This window comes from Pectinophora gossypiella, chromosome 24 (genome assembly GCF_024362695.1).
Source record: "Pectinophora gossypiella chromosome 24, ilPecGoss1.1, whole genome shotgun sequence".
Classification (NCBI taxonomy): Eukaryota; Metazoa; Arthropoda; class Insecta; order Lepidoptera; family Gelechiidae; genus Pectinophora; species Pectinophora gossypiella.
In genome coordinates this window covers 8,649,290-8,666,362 of record NC_065427.1, presented here as the reverse complement: position 1 = coordinate 8,666,362, position 17,073 = coordinate 8,649,290, and the positions used below count along the sequence as shown (strand labels likewise).

Sequence of the window (17,073 nt, the reverse complement as noted above, 5' to 3'; positions counted from 1 at the left end):
TAACCTGAACAAAAACAAAAAATACCTTGTTTTATTGTTTTAACTTTCGTTTTGACGTTTCATAGTATCCAGCCTCATCATAGTGTACAGCCTCCGTGGTGTAGTGGTTAGAGCGTTAGGCTCACGATCTGGAGGTTCGGGTTCGATTCCCGATGGGGACATTGTCGAAATCACTTTGTGAGACTGTCCTTTGTTTGGTAAGGATTTTTCAGGCTTGAAGTATGATGATTCCGTGCTTCGAAGGGCACTTCAAGCCACCAACCCGCATTGGAGCAGCGTGGTGAAGTATGCTCCATGCCCCCTCCGGTTGATTGAGGGGAGGCCTGTGCCCAGCAGTGGGACGTATATAGGCTGTTTATGTTATATATGTTATGTTTCATAGTATCACATTTGACGAGGTTGTCAATCAAGTAGCCTATAAAATGTGACCTTGCTCCCATTTCCCTTAATAAAGTAAACTCAAACGCAAAATTGGCAAAAGATATACTATACCAACATGCGAATTGATATAAATACATGTTTAACTTCCCGTTCGCAGAATGACAGTAATACGGTAAGAAACCTTTAAATGATAACAACTGATAAAATAAGTGCGGAGATTTCATCATGTTTAATGCGCACGAGACTATATTTTTCGCATTTCATGCTTTATATTAACAAAAATCTATGGTACTATGGTATGGCTTGCTTGACAAACGGGGACCGCCAGTTCGAACCCCGGTACCGGAAATGCACCAATTCATTTATCTTAAGTGCAGTTTTCACTAACACAGTTGGCTCGACCATTATAGACGGCGATACGGCTCACCTATCACATATCACAATAATAATAAGAAAGTTTATTTAGGTAGGTTTAGGTATGGTTTTGGTCTTACAGAAGCTCGGCCTTCTTCTCTTCTTATCGTGTGGGTTGTAACGTGGAATACCAACCCCATCAACCCTGGTGTCAGGGTTATTACTCAGCCGCCAAAGGCCCCTGACATGGCTCATGTAACGAGTACATACTTACATCAGTAAGTAGTAACTGGGACCAATAGCTTCTTAACCCGCTTTCCGAAGCACTGGTCATCTTACTTTCGGACAATCAGGTGATCAGCCTGTAATGTCCTAACCAAACTAGGGATCACAAAGTGTTTTTTGTGATATGTCCCCACGAACCCGGGACCTCCGGATCGTGAGCCTAACGCTCAACCACTGGACCACGGAGCCTTAGTTTCGACACAAATGACGTAAGCAAACTTTCCGAAGCAAAAATAACTTTTATTGCGCGGAAACCTTATCAATTGCAAATCACGAGACGCACATAAAACTAATAATAGTAACATTAACTTAGTATGTGTTACATTGCTAGTCTGTTTATAGTACGACTACATCCCAAACGGGGTAGTCAGAGGTACATCCATCGCAAGATAAACTAAGTATGAACACCTCCGTGGTCCAGTCGTTGAGCGTTAGGCTCACGATCCGGAGGTTCCGGGGTCGTGGGGACATATCACAAAAAATCACTTTGTGATCCCTAGTTTGGTTAGGACATTACAGGCTGATCACCTGATTGTCCGAAAGTAAGATGACCCGTGCTTCGGAAGGCACGTTAAGCCGTTGGTCCCGGTTACTACTTACTGATGTAAGTATGTACTCGTTACATGAGCCATGTCAGGGGCCTTTGGCGGCTGAGTAATAACCCTGACACCAGGGTTGATGAGGTTGGTATTCCACCTCACAACCCCCACGATAAGAAGAGAAGACCGAGCTTCTGTTAGACCAAAACCATACCTAAACCCAACTAAATAAACTTTCTTATTTTTATTATTACCAACGTGATAGTCGTATCGCCGTCTATTATTATTATAATGGTCGAGCCAACTGTGTTAGTAAAACTGCACTTAACATAAATTAATAACTCATTGGTGCTAATTCCTGCAGACGCCATCTAATTTTATTTTAAGTTATACCTGTCATTTTCTTATCCGTTGAAAAAGAAAGGGACGGGTAATCGACAGGCATGAAAAAGGAACACATGTCAATTATGAGCAGAAATCTAAAACAACGGTCTAAAAATTTTACACCGGCCAATAACCCGACAGAGTTAAGTAGACAGCACGTCAAACGGATTACATATACCACCGAGAAGTGTTTTAGTCGGCCCGGGGCCCAGGTTATTCATTCATTTTAAAATTAACTTGTTGCCGATCATCCGTCCGTTTCCTTTTCGACGGATAAAAAATGACGGATATAACTTAAAATAAAATTAGGCGGTGTCTGCAGGAATCGGGGCCATTGGTGCAAGTCTGGTACCGGGATTCGAACTGGCGCTCCTCTTTTGAGAAGCAAGCCACCAATGGCCACAGATTCTTGATAATTTAAGTAGTCCATCTAGTGATGGATGAACCTCTCCCAATTGGGATACAGTCGTGAGTTTATGTAGATAGGTACAATCTGTGGAAGTCAAGCATTTGATTTGCCTCTAGTCAGTTCTATTTGCATATTTAATTTTACAAGAGCAAGGTCGCGCAATTTACTCTAGTAACATAACCACACTTTCACTATAACTAGATTCGAAACGGTATCTGAACAAGGCCATTCGTATTGATAGCTCACCTGAACATACATACATCACGCCTGTACCTCCAAAGGGGTAGGCATAGCTGTGTAGTTCAACTTCTTCCATCGTGTGGGTTGTGAGGTAGATTACCAACCATTAACCCTGGTGTCCTATTAAGCCGCTAAAGGCCAGTGTCAGTAAGTAGTAAGGACCAACGGCTGAACGTGCCTTCCGAAGCACGGATCATCTTACTTTCGGACAATCAGGTGATCAGCCAGTAATGTTCTAACCAAACTAGGGATCACAAAGTGATTTTTGTGATATGTCTCCACCGGGATTAGAACCTGGGACCGCCGGATCGTGAGCCCAACGCTCAACCACTAGACCACGCAGGCTGTTATTAGCAGCTGAATACATAAGCTAGAATGTGCTCATGTAATTAGGTTTAGTGTTCAATGTTGTCACATGCACGGTGTGTGTTTACAAACGGATAGTCAGTCTAATACACGTACGTATTTTGTTGCTATGGACAACGATTCGTTACAGCATAGAACAAGCAATAATACTACGTATAGAACGGCAACTCCCCGCTCCCCACCAGCGGCTGAGCTAGGTTTACCTCACCCCCTCCGTCTTGTTTTCGGCGTCAGACGTCACACAGATGCGTGTGTACAATAACGTCAATGTGTAGTGTCTGTAACAGCCGCGGTCTAGTAGTTCGAGCGTTGGGCTTTCGATCTGGAGGTCCAGGTTCGATTCCCGATGGAGACATTGTCGAAGTTGCTTTATGGGACTGTCCTTTATTTGGTAAGGACATTACAGGCTTGAATCACCTGTTTGTCTGAAAAAGTAAGCGCTTTGGAGGGCACTTTATGGCGTTGGTCCCGGCTGTAAGCCGTAAAACTCCACCAAACCGCAGTGGAGCATCGTGATGGAGTATGCTCCACACTTCATCCAGTTGAGAGACGCCTGTGCCTAACAGTGGGACGTATATAGGCTGTTTATGCTATGTATGTGAAACGAGGTTTTTTTTTTTGTAAGAAGTGTCCGGTGTGTGCCAAGAGTAAAAATACACTAATAGTACAGTACAGAGGAATGTTTGTTTATAGTTCGTCATTCATGCTGATTACGACCACACCCTCTGAGCCAATTTTGTGCAAGTATTTATGTAAATGTACTTACAGACGTATTGCAGTATCGACCAGATGTTGTACCATCTTGCATTGCCAAAAAAATAAATCATCTTATTGCTGGGTGTTGATCATCACGCAATCAAAGTGCATAACAATTACCTAAAATCAACTGTAAGTACCTCAGTTGTGGTAGTTAGAGGTACAACCATCGCAAGATGAACTAAGTACCCACAACTCACCGAGCTTTCTGTTAGACCAACGAGATAGGTGAGCCGTATCGCCATCTATTGTGGTCGAGCTGACTGTATTACTGTGGTCTAAAAAGGCGACTTTAAAATCCAAATTCATAAATATCTTTATTCAGTAGGTAACATAGTTACACTTTGAATCGTCAATTTTTACATAACGAACGTCTCATCCGCCTAAACTACTGCAGGTTCTCACAACCTGTATAGCCGGGGAAAAGAAGCTGCAAGAAAAACATCGGCACAGGGCCCTAGACGTTCTTTTAAAATAAACATAAAATATTGTTATACAATTTGTTAATTTGGCTGCCTAATGTCAGTTCCCAGACAGTTAATCCCAATCATGTCTTCTAGATAATCACTTAAAATCACTCAAAATATTGCAGATACGTCACTTTGCAAAATCAGCCACGATTTGTGCATATGTGTATGACATATTTACCTTATTACTCTCGGAAGACAACAATTTCGGTATAAAAAATAAATAGCACACCACACAATAAAATGTCCTGATTACCCAACCAGTATGCTCGATGAGTATTTCCATACAGCATAGATTAAATAATCAAATAGGAACCTGAAAATGCGGCGAAATGGTTCCAGTAAAAGATGGTACGGAAGTGTGCTTTCTTTTTAATAAAAATAAAACATTTGAAAACTAAAACCCTACTACCAAAAAAATCACGCTCCAAAAAGTAAGAAACAAGAAAATACTTATTATTCCTCCAAAATTCTTCATCACCATCAATTTAAGAGCCACGCTCTTGTCGGTGCAGAATTTTCCATGCTACTTTTTTAGAGAAAAATAGGGCAGTGGTTTCCCTTTTGCCTTCCACCCCGCAGTACTCTGTCTGACGCAATTGGGATGGCGCTCAGAGTAGTCTATTTCAAAGCCGTACTAGGACTCCTGTCCTCCGCCTCTGAATAGTACTGACACTTACTGTTGCCCTCTGTCAGGTTCCAGTTTACAGAATTCCAAAATTCTTATCTACACGAAAAGATATATTTTTTATATAATATAGGCTCGCGTTTAACTACAATCTTACCTGATCGTTAGTGACGATGTGGTCTAGGGTGGATCACGCTTAGCAAATGCCTATTCACTATCCTTGAAGACTCCCAGATTACGAGTTGAAAAAACTGACAACGGCAGACAGTTCCAGTCCTTTGCTATTCGCATCAAAAAGGAAGCTGTTGGTCCCGGTTATTAATAATAAACTATGGCGGTTCATTAATAACCCTGACACCAGGGTTGATGGGGTTGGTAATTCACCTCACAATCCACACGATAGAAGATCAAAAAGGAAGAGGCAAATAATGTAAATCTAAATAACACCCTGTGTACATCAGGTATTAAGAGTTATTTTTACTCGTAAGTACGTTTGTTATTTGAGATGCCACGTGACAACTCATCATGTGATATGACCTGATCTGCCCACCTCCGTTTGCGTCATAGCGCTATAAATGGACGAACAGCCCACGGGAATGTCGAGCCAATGTTCTCACAGAGTATGAGTGGGTGGGGAGGGTAATCAGCCGAGGAAAATCGTAAAAGTAATATCTTAAACAGGATGATAGATACGCCTCTTGCTTATTTTTTATTACATACATACATAAACTCACGCCCGTAATCCCTAATAGGGTGGGCAGAGCCACAAGTAATCAAAGACAACTTGCAGCCACTGTTGATACGATATCTGTGGATATGATGAACCTTATGGTGATAAGGGATCAGCCTATCGCCCATAACATTAGTCCATCATGTTAGAGGACACAATCCCTCTGTCGGTTATTTTTTATTATTTGTTTTTATTAACGGCCTCCTTGGTATATTGCTAGTCTGTTCATAGTACGACTACATCTCAATTGGGGTAGGCAGAGGTACACCCATCGCACGATGAACTAAGTACCAACACCTCCGTGGTCCAGTGGTTGAGCGTTGTGCTCACGATCCGGAGCTCCCGGGTTCGAATCCCGGTGCAGGCAAATCACAAAAATCACTTTGATCTCTAGTTTGGTTAGGACATTACAGGCTGATCACCTGATTGTCCAAAAGTACGATGATCCGTGCTTCGGAAGGCACGTTAAGCCGTTGGTCCCGGTTCTTACTGATGTGAAGTACGTAGTCGTTACATGAGTCATGTCAGGGGCCTACGGCGGCTCAATAATAACCCTGACACCAGGGTTGACGGGGTTGGTAATCCACCTCACAACCCACACGATAGAAGAAGATTTGTTTTTAATAAGAAATGTCACCTGGCCACACTAATTTCTGATTTTGGGTTCACATATTTATATCGTCAGAATCGATAAAATGATCATGAAAATATTTTATCACGCAGCGCATGTTGGCCCTACTGGATACAACATAGCAAGCGCAGGACTATATCGTAATTCGAGTAGTCAAAGGTACATCCATCGCAAGATGAACTAACTACGCACACCTCACCGAGCTTTCAGTTAGAGCAACATGACAGGTGAGTCGTATCGCCGTCTATAATGGTCGAGCCAACTGTGTTAGTGAAAACTGCACTGAATATAAATTCGACTTCATGGGTTTGAATTCATGTTTAGATCACAGACAAATGATATGACGATGTATGACGGATATCACGTGGTTTCCACGTTTTGCATGGCAATAGCCTCGTGCCCTATTACATGGGACTTAAACATGGCTGGCGAGGAGTGGATGTGTTATATACCTAATACTAGACACCTCTGGCTACCTCCTTCGGTATACAGTATGTAAATTATGTTATATTAAAAGCCGATAATACAAACTAAACCTTCTTTGTTACAGTTTGAGTGTGTGTTTTTCTCTTCTGATTCGGAAAAGTTAAATCTTTTTAAAAACAAAACTACTCTAAACATCATCATCACCAGCCCATTAACGTCCCCACTGCTGGGGCACGGGCCTTACCTATGGATGGATAGGGAGATCGGGCCTTAAACCATCACGCGGGCCCAGTGCGGATTGATGGTTATTAACGACTGCTAATGCAGCCGGGACCAACGACTTAACGTGCCTTCCGAAGCACGGAGGAGCTCGAGATGAAAGCTTTTTTTTTTGTGGTCACCCATCCTATGACCGGCCTTTGCGAAAGTTGCTTAACTTCAACAATCGCACACCGAGCGCGTTAACCGCTGCGCCATCGAGCTCCTCATACTCTAAACATGCAATTGTTCAATAGACAGGGATTTCCTCATATAAAACCTCCGGGAAGTTGTTATTATAGCGGTGTGACGTCAGTAGGGGGTGTGACTGCAATCTGGCGGGCGCGCCGGTCACGTGCGCTTGCGCACGTCTGCATTGAGGGGGGGATGTTACGTGACACCTCACTCGTTCGCGGATTGACGCGCCGCGCTTTGAAGTGTAGTATGTACCTAATGCAGATTCTAATAGTTTTGAATACCACACCGTTCCAATGCTAATGACTATCACTAGCACTAAATTAAGCAACTATTGAGCACCATTTTAACTTAAAATACAGCGACAACATACGAGTGACCGGCGATTCTAACGGACACATTTTATCTATCCTACCTATTGCTTCTTCTTATCTTGTGGGTTGGAAAGGTGGAAAACCAGCCTCATCAACCCTGGTGTCTGGGTTATGATTGAGCCGCCAAAGGCCCCTGACCTGGCTCATGTAACGATTACTCACTTACATCAGTAAATATTAACCGGGATCAACGGCTTAACGTGCCTTCCGAAGCACGGATCATCTTACTTTCGGACAATCAGGTGATCAGCCTGTAATGTCCTAAACAAAATAGGGATCACAAAGTGATTTTTGTGATATGTCCCCACCGGGATACGAACCCGGGGCCTCCGGATCGTGAGTCTCACGCTCAACCACTGGACCACAGAGGCCGTCAATGTCTATTGCGAGGTTTTGTTAAACAAAATTCTTTTGAGTGTGATTTTCCAAAAAGGCCATGGCGTGTTTTGATTACAAGACAACTATATTATAGTACGTAATAACCACGGATTAGAAGAAAGAGGTTTCGGCTTACAAAAAAAAAGTTTATTCAGGTAAAACCTACGACATACATATACATTGATAACATTAAAATATACACACATAACAATCGGTGTCTAAGCTTATTCTCAAACTACAAACAATAACACAAAAGCGATTGCAAGATGTTTTTCGACGATTTTATGTTGTGAATCACCCGTATACTCGTAATTTATGATCACTTCAAACAGACTTTACGCTTGAAAAGTTCAAAAAAATTCAAAATAAATCAGATCATTTAACTTGAAAAATTTAACTATACTGATGAAAATAGAAACTGTCTCGTAGCTGAGAGTTGGCAAGTCATCTGGTTCAAAAGAAATGCCTCTGGCCTTCGAAAACAATTTACTAAAGACAGAAAACAAATTCAAGAAATCACATGAAGAAAAATTTCATTTGACCAGGTTGTATGGCTATATTCCTTTGCCTGCTTCTTCTCGGGGCAAATTTAACCAAAGAAAAAAATGGCTATTCCACAGAGCATGAAACGATATCACATTCAGCCACTGCTCAGCACAACATTTATTTGGTCTTCACCCAAACAGTGCAGTTTCCCTAACACAGTTATCCCGTTTTTCACAGGGTCCGCTTACCTAACCTGAAGATTTGACAAGTCCGATTTTTTACAAACATATAAAAAAACACATAAACAAAAAAAGTGTAACAAAAATCAAAAGGTTTGTACGTACACCTAAGGAACCGTCATATTACTTATACCTAGGTGCCTAGTTAGCTCTACTATTAGAATAAGGAATTATGCTACGTATAGAACGGTAACTTTCCGCCCCCCACCAGCGTCTGAGCTAGGTTTACCTCACCCTCCCTCGAACACAATTTAGACTTCAATCGTATGGCGTCAGACGTCACACAAACAGATGCGCTACGATAATGTCAATGTGTAGTGTCTGTGAAAAACGAGGTTGTTTGTATGAAGTGTCCGGAGTGTGACATAAAGTAAAGATGTATACCAGCTCAAGATAACCCAAAACTTCGGCAACATCTCCTTACGTCATCAGATGATAATCGTCTAGATTGAAATAACCTACAGTCTCATGTATTTGCCAACGTAACTGGCGACAGGGTCGTACCGTCGTACCCGTTGATAGACTTCCAAATTGTAACTGAGCACGTACTGAACGGTTTATGTAGTCCAGAGGTTGAGCGTTGGGCTCACGATCCGGAAGTCTCGGGTTCAAAATCCAGTGGGGACATATCATAAAAAAACCACCCACGCCACTTTAAAACCCACACGACAGAAGAAGACAACACGTACCAATACGTCTGGTTACTGACACTTTTAATTGAATTACGAATCTACGATCCTGAAGACCAGTCGGCTTGCGACAACAAACACTTTGGGACCCCGATACCGACCTCGCCGGCGTGGATTTCCCTCACTCAGCGCTTATCGCTATCACCCCATTAAAATCGACTAATCTTCCATGTATAATCTTCTCAGATGGGCATCCACAGGCCTGTTGTCTTAAAATTTGTACCGGTTGAGAGCTCTCAGCGGTCTCAATCAACCAGATGGGATATGGAGCATACTCCACGAAGCTGTTCAAGTGCGGGTTAGATTAAACGAATGAATGATGGCAAGATATTTCAGGACACGTCTTAGAAAATTCAATTAAACATTCCAGTCTCCCTAGCGTTATCCCGTTAAGATTTGACAGGTCCGGTTTTTTCAAACGCGACTGCCTGTCCGACCTTCCAACCCAATACAGGTAGTCACATACCTCCGAAAAGCATTTTTCTAGAATGTGGGTTTCCTCGCGATGTTTATCTTCACCGCTAAGCAAATGATAATCATTTAAAAACGTACATCATTCGTTTAGACACGTTCTTCCAACTGGTCTACCACGACTCATTCTTAGGAACCTTCCAAATTATCAGTAATTCTCCATCTTTCCAGACGCTCATACAAGTCCAAATATTCCTCTTACTTCCAACAGTGCACTGATTCATATCACAAACAACTTCTAAATTCGACTCGAAGGTCGTTGGCAATTTCGGTTCCCGCATCGTAATTGTCCGCTGACAATTCATCAAATCATTTTGGATGCATAAATCATATCTGGATTGTTGACGGTGTGATGGTAGCTACCATAACTTACCTATGCGCAGTTGAATTTGGTTATATACAAGGTATTAGTGATACCGTACCGAATACTGAGGGAGATGATTCGGCTCATGATTCTGAGCTGATCAACTCAGTAGCATTATACCGTTTTTCACAGGGTCCGCTTACCTAACCTGAAGATTTGACAAGTCCTGTTTTTTACAGAAGCGACTGCCTATCTCACCAGCCCAATACAGGTTGGGTCACATACCGCCGAAAATGCATTTCTCGGGAATGTAGGTTTCCCCGAGATGTTTCCCCTCATCATCATTTATGATCCAAACATGAATTCGACAATCATTGGTTTAGGCCTGTTCTGGATTCTAACCTGGGACCTCAAAGTGAGATGCAAGCGTTCTCCTAACTAGGCTACCACGATGAATCTGAGCTGATAGCAAGTGAAATATCCTGTTGGAAAATTCATGATTTTTTTTTTAAATTATTTTCAGTTCTATGCTTTTGTGACGGACCCAAAACTTCTAAAAGTAACTAATTGAAGACCCCGACGTGATTTGAAGTCCGGTTTTTTACAGAAGCCACTGGCAACTCACCTTCCGTTTGACCTCGAAGAGAAAACCAACCCAATACAAAATAGGCCCTCAGTTCCTAACATAGACCAACGTTGGCAAACATTGGGAATCCTCCAGAGACTCCAAAGATTTCTGGATGTTCGCATGAGATTGGCCGAAGGTAATCTTCCAATTGGCCGCTGTGTCAGTCAATTGCCGTAAATCAACGGATGAACACAGTTCCGTCTACGACACGTTTTCAGTTAGATTGTTGTGGAAAATTCTTTCGACTAAACTCGCATATTTTTGTCCAAAATTTTTATTCTTTTGAAGATCAGTTGTCAAACAATTTTCTTTTGGTATACATTATTTATTTTTGCAGAATTATACTGCTTATCTGGGGGGTTAAAAAGGCTATACATCAAAGCAATTCATCTAAAAAAGCAATATTGCTATTTAAAATTTCTTGATATTGCGCACTTACTTTTATATGAATTGCTTCTATGTGGCATTGTTAATCCCCTGGTACTACCAATGTTCCTTTTGCTTGTTCTATTATGTAGAAATAAATAAATATAATATTTCTCCAGACCAATTAAGTTAATGCCGCGATCGCGTTTAGTCGCAAATTAAGTACAAAACAGAAAAAATATATTAGTAGGTCATGTAATCTAAAGACATTCATATAATTTCAAGATGTGTTAATATGTGTTGAGGAGGTATGCCTCCTCCGCTTTGTACCATCCTTTCCAATGTGAAGGAGACCCATTGGGTTTGGGTTGATGCGGGCTGATTGATAATGATGAATCAACCTGTGATGTACCCAAAGTTAATTCTGTTTGTTTGTTTGTTTGTTTGTTTGTTTGTTTGTTTGTTTGTTTGTTTGTATACTCTTTATTGCTTTAGAATACAAGAGAATTTACATATAATTTATCGTTAGATAAAGCATAGGCGAGCTTATCCCTAATTGGGATTTCTTCCAGCTAACCTTGGACAGCCTGAAAGAAACTCAGTGGGCCGGTATTATCACGCAATAAATGAGTTAATATCTATGAATAGCAAGTAAACTAAATGTATACTTATTACTAATATTACTAAATACGTATATAGATACTACTTATTGATTATTACATAAATAAGTATATTACAAGATAAGTATATACATATATAAAACAGATATAATATAATATATAGTATAGTTTAGCTCAAAGTCAATGTTCCAGAAAATACTTCTTCAATAGAGCTTTAAAGGCAGTAATTGAGGGAGCCTGCCGCACAGTGTCAGGCAGCGAATTCCAGCTACGAGCAGCCATGGCCGCGAACGATTTGTCATACGACCTGGAGCTACGTGATGGAACGTGCAGATCCAGCTCATTTCGTGGCCGCAGCCGAGCATCAGCCACCACACGAAATCTGAACAACTCCCGGAGGTATCCAGGGGATGTCGGATTATACAGACAATTCCAGAGAAGACATAGGATGTGGCATTCTCTTCGCTGACGGATCGACAACCAGTTCAACCTTCTCCTATACTCAGACACGTGGTCAAATTTCCTTATTTCTGTTTGGAAAATACTAAAATAACTAAAGCAGCTTTGGTTAGCTTCTCATACTTTAGATAAACAACAAACTACATTACAACGATATATTGTAAATTGTTCAGCTTTAAGCTTTTGCACTTCAGCCAAAGAGGTCGAGAAAATGAGGGTGGGTAATTACCCTAAATATAGCTCAGATCGTCTGCTGAAATTGGTTTTAAGAAAGATTTATAAGAGCTTGAGGAGCTCGGTGGCGCAGCGGTAAACGCGCTCGGTCTTCGATTGTTGAAGTTAAGCAACTTTCGCAAAGGCCGGTCATAGGATGGGTGACCACAAAAAAAAAGTTTTCATCTCGAGCTCCTCCGTGCTTCGGAAGGCACGTTAAGCCGTTGGTCCCGGCTGCATTAGCAGTCGTTAATAACCATCAATCCGCACTGGGCCCGCGTGATGGTTTAAGGCCCGATCTCCCTATCCATCCATAGGGAAGGCCCGTGCCCCAGCAGTGGGGACGTTAATGGGCTGATGGTGATGATGAGGATGTCATTATATTTTTTTCTCTAGACCTTCCAATATTCCTATACTTTGATAGACATCAACAATTTCTGATCTATGTCTTTGGATACTAATGCCATGAGTGGCTTCAAATGGTCTTCTAACAACTTCTAGTTCTTAGATTATCATTAAACGAAAAAATCGTTTAATTCAGGTTCAAAAGCTCTGGTTAAGCCTGTACGGTCACGAGTACTAATATGTAAACACTTTGAAACCATAATTGTCACATTATTTTTTGGCAAATTAAACCGTAAATCTCATTAAATGTCAAATATGATAGTGCGACAGGGTTCTAAAGTGGGTACATGATATTGCTAACCATTATATCACCGGATTCTCCTCCTGCACAAGCGATTTTTTTTAAATCTTGTTCTGTGTAGACGAGTACACGCATAGAGTCATCTATATTGGTCAAACGACCACCAAATAGCGTCATACGAATTATTAGGAGCTGTAAACTTATACTGAATGACGACAGACGACGTCAGAAGACAGGACTTCAAGTCTGCTTGCTAAATTGTTTTTATTTGAACACATTATCTTCAGACGTCACTATATCAATTGGTACTGCTAATCAAACAATATTGAGTTCGAGTCTGTTGTAGATTTTATCAAAGCAATCGTCTTTATTAGCAAAGTCATTGATAGCATTGTCCTCTTCAAAAATTACTTCTATAGGGGTAACACATAACATAAGCTCACGACTATATCCCTATGGGGTAGTCAGCGGTACATCCATCGCAAGATGACCTAAGTACCTACGCCTCACCGAACTTTCACGGTCACAGTTGACTTGACCATTATAGACGGCGTGTCGCTCACCGCGTGGTCTAACAGAAAGCTCGATGAGGTGTGGGTACTTTCACAGAGTCCGCTTACCTAATCAGAATATTTGACAGATCCGGTTTTTTACAGAAGCGACTGCCTGTCTGACCTTCCAACCCGCGAAGGGATAATCAACCCAAATTAAGTCACATACCTCCGGAAGGCATTTCTCGGAAGTGTAGGTTTCACAAAGTTTTCCTTCATCGTTGAGCACGTGATAATCATTTATGATCCAAACATGAACTCCAAAATAAGTTCGAAAATCGTTAGGTCATTCCAAAATAAGGCCTGTGCTGGGATTCCTGCGACCTCAAAGTGAGAGTGAAGCGTTCTCCAACTGAGCTTCACGGCTCTCCACACACACACACACACACACACACACGCACACAACACATCATCAAAATGTTATTTTTAGCTCGCTTATTCAATAGAACTTGACACTTCCCTCGTGGTGCTGAGTTATTGCTATCGAAACGACCTTTGAACATTATGTAATTCTAAGGTGTTACTAATGTTAATAACAGCATCTGTAGTCCAGTGGTTGAGTTTTGGACCCACGATCCGGAGGTTCCAGGTTCTAAATCCCGGTAGGGAGTTATCACAAAAACATTTTGTTGGCTAGTTTAGTTAGGACATTGCAAGCTGATCATCCGGTTCTCCAATAGTAAGATGATCCGTGCTTTTGGCACATTACCTACGCAGTCGTTCCCGGCTACTATTTACTTAATTTACTTAAGTAAGTATATAGCCTTAGGCGGCTCAATAGTAACCCTGCCACCAGGGTTCTAAAGGTCGGTCAATAACCTCACAATCCACGCGAAATAAGAATTAATAATATCACCATTTCGTTCAGGGTATCTATATTGGAGTAGCTTAAATTATAACTCCAGACATTCGTCCTAATATGGACCTGTTTTATTGATGACTTGTACTTGACTACGATTTTTTTTTTATTGGAGTGGTAGCCCCGTCGGTGGAACGCTTGTCTCTCACTTTGAGGTTGGAATCCACCACAGGCCTAAACCAATGATTGTCGAATTTGTTTTCGAATTCATGTCTGGATCATAAATGATTATCACGTGCTCAGCGGTGAAGGAAAATATCGTGAGGAAACCCATATTCCCGAGAAATGCATTTTCGGAGGTATGTGACCTAACCTGTATTGGGCTGGTTTTCCCTTCGCGGGTTGGAATGTCAGACAGGCTCAAATCTTTAGGTTAGGTAAGCGGACCCTGTCAAAAACGGGATAATGCTAGGGAGATGATGACTTTTTTCTATTTTATTATTCATGACTTTCTGGAGATAGAGGAGTGGAGTCCTAAAACAGGGTATCCCAGAGGAATTAAGGATTTTACTTACTGTACAGTCATGAGCAATTTAATGTACCCACTTTAGGACTCTCTCGCACTAACATATTTGACATTTAGTGAGACTTACAGTTCAATTTGTCAAAAAAGTTAATGTGACATGGTACCAAAGTGTATACATATTAATGCTCGTGACCTCATATTAACTTTTATGATGATCTCACATTAACTTTTTTGACAAATCAAACCGTAAGTCTCATTAAATGTCAAATATGATAGTGCGACAGGGTTCTAAACTGGTTACATGATATTGGTCATGACTGTACGCCCTGATGATGATGAGATTCGACTTTGTGTTTGTAAACAACTGCCATCTGTCGGATATAAAAAGACCCACCAGCAATTGGACGCGTGACGCCGAACGTATCCCACGAGTGCGAAATCACAGGATGTCAGCGACACGTCAATCGTTATTTAGCACATTGGTCAATTGCTGACAATCGCTCTAGGAGGCGGCACGTTCCCTTCAGCAGGGCTAACATACACAACGTGATCGATAAAAAAAAAACTGTCGAAAACGTTAAGTTTGTTTTTCCCCTAACATGCGTGCCGCGTGATTTTGTTCGTATTTTGACAGAACGACATGACTTATTTGGGTTCACATATCAACACAAAACGACATAGTTATGTCGCAAGAATCGATAAAATGATCGTGGCAGAATTGTATCACCAAGAACCAAGACATACCTCCGAAAATGCATTTCTCAGGAATGTGAGTTTCCTCACGATGTTTCCTGTGTTGGATTCGAACCTGCGAGCTCAAAGTGAGAGGCGTTCTACCAACTGGGCTATCTCAGCTTGACTTGGCTTGGCTATGCTTGAGTGACTCTTCCTGAGATCAGAGCATCAAAATTGTATTACACGCTCGCAAGGTTAGAGTACATTTTTGACTTGACATGTAGGTACCAGTTTGGGAGACCTAATTGTATACAATTTTCGGAAAACTTTAATAGCGCGTTTCAGGGCTTGCATAACACGTTGGTGCTGATGTCAGGTTGTCGCCGAGCGACAACAGATTACTGTCCAACGTTGCCATTCTTCGCACTTATTGTCACGTCCACGTGGTTATATGCTAGGTGACGAGTGATGAGCGGTAGCGGGCAGCGACTTTGTTCTGTATAAAACGTGAAATATAAATAGTCCATACCCGGAATCTGGACCTTCACTTTTGGCCACAGATATCCCCTCGCCTGGTGTAAAGTCACCCCGTATTAAATAAAAAATCGTTTCTAGGAATCTAAACCAGCGGGGTTAAAAGGCAATATTGCTATTTGACATTTATTGTTGCCATTGCGCACTTACTTTTATATGCGCAAATGTCAAATTAAGAGAGCTCGGTTAGCTCGGTTGGTAGAACGCTTGCCTCTCACTTTGAGGTCGCAGGTTCCAATCCCAGCCCAGGCATAAATCAATGTATGTCGAATTTATTTTCGAATTTATGTTTGGATCATAAATGATTATCACGTGCTCAACGGTGAAGGAAAACATCGTGAGGAAACCCACATTCCAGAGAAATGTATTTTCGGAGATGTGTGACCTAACCCTTCGTTTTCCCTTCGCGGGTTGGAAGGTACCTTCTGTAAAAGTCGGACCTGTCAAATCTTCAGGTTAGGTAAGCGGGACCTGGGAAAACGGGATGATGCTCGGGAGACGATTGTTTACATATAACATAAACAATGTTATATGTATTTCGGGTATGTAACTTGGCTTGTAATTGGGCTGATTTATCCTTCAGATTCGAAGGTCAAATGGAAATCGCTGAATATGCATAGTATTATACCCGCTGAGCTGAATACTCTTTGGCAATAGCATATTGTAACTCAGTAGCTTCCAAAACCAAACATGGAATATCTTGAGCATTTACAATGTCACAAGTCAGAACACAATAAATAATTTGCCTACAATTCCGCTCTACACTTATAAGTTATACCCCCGCCCAATCCAAATGATTCAACAACAATATAACGATTGTGTCGTCCCACTGGATACTCAGTCGAATGTGACTTTACTTCTGGAATGTTCAGTCTGTGTTTGCAGAAGCCAGTTTAAAATAAAATAAAAATATTTAATGATTTTTCATATCCAGTTTCGGGAAAAGTGTTAATATCTATTGGTTCAAAAATAGTAATAATTTGAAACAATATTTTGTGTTCGAAATTTAAAATTGAAGGGAACTTGGCACAGGCTGGCTTAGTAAGTCATTTGTCTTCGAATTGTT

The 17,073-nt window shown here is 41.3% G+C and overlaps 1 protein-coding gene across 5 annotated transcripts in view; it reads left to right on the top strand.

The window, feature by feature from the left end:
* LOC126377850 (trehalase-like) overlaps nucleotides 1-17,073 on the top strand; it is a 76,730-nt gene that overhangs the window by 9,610 nt on the left and 50,047 nt on the right. Inside the window, exon 1 of one of the 5 annotated variants that reach the window (XM_050025837.1) lies at nucleotides 16,867-17,048. The exons of the other annotated variants lie outside the window; for them this stretch is intronic. The gene's annotated coding sequence lies outside the window, so the exon portion shown is untranslated. Of the gene's footprint in view, nucleotides 1-16,866; nucleotides 17,049-17,073 lie in introns of those variants that run through there. 5 annotated transcript variants of the gene reach the window in all.